The following is a 7295-nucleotide window of genomic DNA, read 5'->3' on the forward strand; positions in this document are numbered from 1 at the left end:
GGGGCTGGAGGGAGAGGGAGGGGTACGAAGGAAAAGCCGCTGGGTCCTGAGGGGAAGAGTGTGATCATGTATCATAGCACCTCACCATAAGCACCAATTAGAGTGTTTCTGAGGTTATAATTCAGTTCAGGCTTCCAATTCTTAGCCAGCCTTTTAAAGTCTATATTGCAAGGCTAAGGATGTTATGCCCACCTCACAGTTTAATACTGGATAGCCCTACCTGCCTCTGGGGATTAAAATGAATGATGCATTCCACATGCAGCGAATTTCTCCATCTTCCTTCTTTGCATGGTGGGAGCACAGCTCATTTGTGCACCCCTGGCTGGCCTGCCAGTCTTTTATTCCTGCTCTGCCGTTCCTCTTCCTCCCTTATCTTATAGGAGTACAAGTGGCTATTTGTTCTTCTCTATGCCTTGCAGCCCAGCACTGAGATAATTCACCCTTCTTCCCCTTATTTACAAACACAGACATCACTCTAGGAGGGAGGACAGAAATCAGCAAGCTGCCCTCTGCCCAAGCCTGACCTGACTCTGGGTGGGGGGCCAGCGGGAGGCGGCTTTGATAAGCTCTTTGGGCACTGCTTCAGTTTGCATTCCGCGGATGCTTCCTGTGTGTGCGCTCCCCTATAGCCTGGCCTTTTGACAATACCATTTGTTGTCATTGATTTCTTGATGCTCAGAAGGCTGGTGGAGTCTGCAGGCAGTTTCTTAAATCTTAGAGGAGAAAAGGCTGCATACTAACCCTGCTGGGACCCGCCAGTCCCTTTTCTGGCTGGAAAGAGGCTCACTGAGGGACTGAAAAGTTCTCAATAGTCAACTCCATTTAGTTCAGCAGATATTTATTGAGACGTTGCTTGGAGTCAGATGTGACATTAGGCAGGGCAAGGCACAAAAGATGAATGGGACTCAGATTCTTGCCTTTCGGGAGCTCAAAGCCTGGTGAGGGTTACAGTGAGATGCATTCAGGAATAGCCTGTAAGATCTAAAAGAGGCAACGATTCTCTAATACCTTGGGCTTTGGGTAGGCCAGGATATGGCAGATTCATTCTGACTGCGACAGGGTCTGACGAGTTTTAGAAGGGGGTGAAATGAAAAATGTGTATGATTTAAATGGGAGTGTGTGTATATGAGCATGGAGTAGGGAATATTCCGAATGGGAAATGAAGAAACAAGACGGTTTGTCTAGGATTGAATCCCACATGTGTATATGTCTTAGTCAGCTCTGGTTATTGTAACAAAATGCCACACACAGGGGGGCTTAAACAACAGAAATGTATTATGTTTCAGTTCTGGAGGCTAGAAGTTCGGGATCAGGGTGCCAAGAGAAAGACAAACAGTCCAATTTAAAAATGGGCAAAGGACCTAAATAGGCACTTCTCCAAAGAGGACATACAGATGGCCAAGAGACATGTGAAAAAGCTAGAGGCCCGATGCAAGGGTAGGCTCTCGCAGCCCCAGCTGCCTTGTCCCTCGCAGCCCCAGTTGCTGCCTCAGCCCTCTCAGTCCTGGCTCCATCCGGAAGGTTGTCCGGACAGCCATTCTGTTGTTTGGTCTAATTAGCATATTAGCTCTTTATTATATAGGATGCTCAAAGTCACTAATCATCTGAGAGATGCAAATCAAAACAACAATGAGGTATCATCTCACACCTGTCAGAATAGCTATCATCAACAAATCAACAAATGACAAGTGCTGATGAGGATGTGGAGAAAAGGGATTCCTAGTACACTGCTGGTGGGAATGCAGACTGGTGCAGCCACTGTGGAAAACAGTATGGAGTGTCCTCAAAAAATTAAACATGGAATTGCCATTTGACCCAGTAATCCCACTTCTAGGATTATATCCTAAGAAACTGGAAGCACCAATCAGAAAGAATGTATGCACCCCTATGTTCATAGCAGCACAATTTACAATACCTAAGATCTGGAAATAGCCCAAGTGCCCATTAATAGATGAGTGGATAAAAAAGCTGTGGTACATTTATGCCATGGAATACTATGCAGCTGTAAAAAAAGAAGAATCTCTTACCCTTTGAGACAGCATGGAGGGACCTGGAGAGTATCATGCTGAGTGAAATAAGTCAGTCAGAGAAAGACAAGTATCACATGATCACACTCATATGCGTAATCTAAGTAACAGAATAAACTGATGAATGGAGTGGATCCAGAGACATGGAAGCATGGAACAGAGTGCAGAATCTCAGAGGAAAGGCTGGGGAGGGTGAGTGGGTGGGAGGAAATCAACCAAAGACCTTGTATGCATATATGCATAACCCATGGATACAGACAATAGGGTGCTGAGGGCCTGGGGTGAAGTAGGGGGGAGTGCGGGGTGGGGGGCTAGAGGGGGTCAATGGAGGAAAAAAGTGGACATGTGTAATACAATAAAGAATTATTAAAAATAAATAAATCAGAGTGCCAGCTCAGTGGTGTCTGGTGGAACTTTCTTCCTGGCTTGTAGATGGCCACCTTCTCACTGCTATGTCCCCACTTGGCAGAGAACGGGGGGAGAGGGAAGGGGAGAGATCGGGTGTCTTCTCTTATAAGGACACTAATCCCATCAGACCAGGACCCCTCTCTCATGACCTCATCTAACTCTAATTACCTCTTTTCTTCCCTTCCCTTCCCTTCCCTTCCCTTCCCTTCCCTTCCCTTCCCTTCCCTTCCCTTCCCTTCCCTTCCCTTCCCTTCTTCCCTTCCCTTCCTTCTCCTTCCTTCCTTCCTTCCTTCCTTCCTTCCTTCCTTCCTTCCTTCCTTCCTTCCTTCCTTCCCTCCCTCCCTCCCTCCCTCCCTCCCTCCCTCCCTCCCTCCCTCCCTCAAAAAATATCTGTTGAATACTCACAAAAAGTGTACTAGATATTATGTGCTAGGTATTGTGATAGCACTACCATGCAAAACTTGTTGTCTATAACCTGATGACACAAAACAGCACAGGTGAGCTTGTAGAAGGGGTACATAAGTTGTGCCACACCTTATCTGATCACCTCTAGTCCTTGTGCCAAAGTCACCAGGCCCATTTCTTCCACACCTTCTATCTCTCAGGTTTTCCTTTGCGAGGCCTCTTTCTGGATAGAATTCTAGTCTAGCCCATAAAGAAGAGGACAGGAAAGTCTTTCTGTACAAATTGAGTTTGTAAATTGGAGGCACAGGGTCTCTATGATTGCCTGCATGTTCACTGAGTAAGAATATTCAGTTTTGCCCTGACCGGTTTGGCTCAGTGGATAGAGCGTTGGCCTGCGGACTGAGGGGTCCCAGGTTCGATTCTGGTCATGGGCATGTACCTTGGTTGCAGGCACATCCCCAGTAGGGCGTGTACAGGAGGCGGCTGATGGATGTTTCTCTCTCATCGATGTTTCTAACTCTCTATCCCTCTCCCTTCCTCTCTGTAAAAAATCAATAAAATATATTTTAAAAAAAGAATATTCAGTTTCCCCACCTGCAAACTGTAAGAAGTGACTACCACTTAATTATTATCTGATAACAAGTTTATGCTGAGAAATATAAACTATTGAGAAAACGGAGCCCTTCTGGGTCAAATGGTGCAAAAGGGGCATACATATTAAGGGTGCACCATATGTGCCTGCTAGTGAGGTCTGCTAGAGTTAAATCTAGTAGTGGCTAGTCACTAGTGTCATAGTTCCTTCTCTCCTCCCACAATACTCACCTCCCAGACACACGTGGGAAATATTTAGTTTCTAGTACATGAGCTTTCTAGGAAGTCCTGTTTCTAAGAACTTGAGTTTCTGGAATCTTAGGGATTTGTTTAAACTGCCAAGGGAGGTGACTATGCTGATTATTACTACTTTTCCTAAAATGGATAGTATTAAATAAATCAGTCATTTTTTTAAAACCCAATTTAGATAAACAGACCTTAATTACCAGGAAGGCTTTGAAAATTCCAAGGATTCTTCTTAGGAGTTTTGGCAAACAGTGAAAAGCAAATCCACAGGACAAGTCCAGGGCTGCACATCTGTCAGGCTTTTTGTCCCTGGCACTGCCCATCAGCTCTAAGCAGCTCCCTCAGGTGCAGACAGCCCCCAGTGCCTCTCTGTCCAGATCCTTCTCCCTGGGGAAGGGTGACTCCAAATAGAGTTGACTTTTATGCCATCAATTGCTGAAAACTGGTGATTAGCTGGAGACTGTCAATCATCCACCCCCACGTCTATTTCAGAGCCACCACAGTGTTCTTGTTCTGGATCACTTCTCCCTGCCCGAGGTTATCATGCCCTGGCTACTCATTACCCAGAGTAAAGCTCTTTTCAGCGTACTTTACTTTATATCCACTCTTTTATGGCTGTTTTAAACACACAATTACTAGGGAAGAATAGGTGGCTTTGAGTTATAAAACATCAACTCCTGGCTCTCACAGTAATGTGACAGTATCTACCTTGCAGAATTATGGGTTCTGTTAGGTATATAGTTTCATCTGGTTTATTTAGGTCATCACTTGAAAATTTTTACACACACACACACACACACACACACACACACACACAGTATGTCCCTCCCTCCACCCAGGACACAACAACAACGGCAATTTTTGTTTAACAAAATAGACGCTGCATCACACCTCATTTATTGAGCATTCACTCTACGTTAGACACATTTCTAAGAAGTTTAAATGTATTAACTCATTAAGACAGACTAAATCAAGCTGATAGAATATCTAATGTGGGTAGGCACTGTATGCCCATTGAATTCAGACCATCATCAACACTATACTTTTGGGGAAACTTTTATCTCTTAGGTTGTTTAAAGTAAATATTTTTCTCGGCTTTCACAGAACCTAGGGGTAGACCAGGCCTCCCTGAGGAACCTCCACAGCATGTGGCTCCTCTTTGCCAGGAGCCAGCTGCCATTTGTTCTTTTCATTACAGCTGCAAACTGACATGTATGTCTCTTCTCCTTAGTACCATTCTATGTTCATGAAATTCAGCACACTGCAAAGTTTGGTGCAAATTACGGAAAACGCCCCTTCTTTCTCCAGTTGGTCTCCTTGCTACTATTCTTGAGGTATTTAATCTGGGAAGATGATGTAAAAGGCTTCAACTTCTGAGTCAGCCTACACAGGAGTTAATGTGTGGACAGTCCTTCCTGTTCAATCCCTTATTCTCAACCTGTGCTTTGCTCCTCTTCTTTCACTCACTGGGATGCTTGGGGCTCCTCCAGGGTTGAAATTAGGGAAAGGATGGGAGGTAAGAGGTATGGATATATGTTCTTTCTGACCAATGTTGTCATGTCATCACCAGCACAAGGGTGGCACATTTGTTGAGATTTTGGAGCCCTATCTCACCCTATCACTGAGATATGCTCTCCTGAAATCCACCTTGATAATGGTAAACAGATTCTTCGGGCAAGTTACTTCTTATTCCTCCCTTTGCCACTTGGCATGTAGCAAAGCACTTCCAGCTTTTCTCTCCTAGGATCACTTTACCCCTCCAAGTGGCCTTTGGAACAGGAATTAAGACAGCCTCAAGCCAGCTCTTCTTTTTTCATGGACCACTTTTGGTCCAGGGAAATTACATATATTCTCTGTTCCATGAAACTATGCAGAGAGACCTCCTTTTTTTCTGCCTGCAGAGAGGCTGGCTACCTTTTTCTCAGGAGGGATGGAGACATCAGGCCCCTTTGTCTCCAAACACCAGGAGACACACTTCGTTTTAGAGTAGGGGAGGGCATCTCTAAAGCCATTTCTCTGGTTTTCAGCAAGAAACATTTCCAGTTGTTCCACTCTCAGCCTTTCCAAATTCGTTTATGGATTAGAGATGGGTATTCAGCTAAGTACCCCCAAACTGGTTCTCAGCCACCTACTTTGAAAGTCCTGCCTTTGCTTTCTTACAATTCATTTTATAAGATAGTTGGAGTTGATCCCATGTCATATGGCCCCAGTCAAACTGTGCTGCCATAGTTCCATTTGAACATTTTGTTTTACCTATAACCAAACGGAATATTGGCAGAGTTATGACATCAATTCACAGATGCACTCATATAAATAGCCAACATACTTCTTAAAATATGTTCAACATAATTATGAAATCTTGGAAATACAATTAGAGCAAATGGAAATCATGTTTGTTTATCATATTGGTGAAATGTAAAGGGTTGATAACAGCTAGTATCAGTGGCATGTAGATGCATTGTTGGCAGGGTATGCATTGGTATAGTCTTTTTTTTTTTGGAGAACAATCTGTCAGTCTTCATTAAGATAAGAAATGTGCACATGCTTTGAACCATCATTTATATACCTCCTTTTCTACCCTGGATATATACCTGTCCATGTACTTACAAAGGCAGGCACAAAGATATTCATTGCAGTGTTATTTTTTAAGAACGAAAACAAGAGACAGGCCATCCATCAATGGCAGAATAGTTACATTAGCAATGTTTAAGTCTCCCTTAAAGTTATTAGGTAATATTAGTGGAGGTAATGTGGGTCACTTCTGGGCTATTTATTTTAAAAAGTAAATGAAACTTCTCCATGCTCTTCCACTAACTGGATGTAGATAATTGCAAGACCCTAGAGGATAGCCAACAATTAGATGAAAGGAACTTGGGTTCCTAAATGGAAGAAAGCTACCTGTTGACTTGCATCACTCTCATTGGACTGGTAGGTGAATAAGACATAAATTTCAACTGTCTTAAGCCATTGACATTTTGGGACTTATTCATTACTAGAGGCCCAGTGCACAAAAATTTGTGCACTGGAGGGGGGTGTCCCTCAGCCCAGCCTGCCCCCTATCACATACTGGGAGCCCTCAGGGGATGTCCTACTGACAGCTTAGGCCCGCTCCTTGGGGAGTGGGATAAGCCACAGTCTGGCCTCCTTTTGTGGGAGGCGACCAGGCTGATCAGGGGAAGGAACCAGCCCCATCACCCCGCTGTTGCAGCCACTGCCAGTCACCGCAGTCACCAAGGTGTTTTCATCAACACAGACTCCAGTCCCTTCACCATGAAAAAATGACAACTTTCTTTAGGCATTTTCAAGATGTGTCTTTCACAGGATATGACATTTCTTTCTTTCTTCCTTTTTTTATCCTCACCTGAGGATATGTTTCCATTGATTTTTAGAGAATGTGGAAGAGAAAGGGAAAGACAGAGAGAAACATCAAAGTGAGAGGAACACTTTGATTGGTTGCTTCCTGTATGAGCCCTGACCTGGGCCCTGGCCAGGGAGGAGTCTGCAACCTAGGTACATGCCCTTAGTCAGAATTGAACCCAGACCCTGTGGTGGGCAGGCCGAGGCATTATCCGCTGAGCAAAACCAGCTAGGGCAGGATATGACATTGCTTAGCCCTCC

This window comes from Myotis myotis, unplaced genomic scaffold (assembly GCF_014108235.1).
Source record: "Myotis myotis isolate mMyoMyo1 unplaced genomic scaffold, mMyoMyo1.p scaffold_m19_p_5, whole genome shotgun sequence".
Taxonomy (NCBI): Eukaryota; Metazoa; Chordata; class Mammalia; order Chiroptera; family Vespertilionidae; genus Myotis; species Myotis myotis.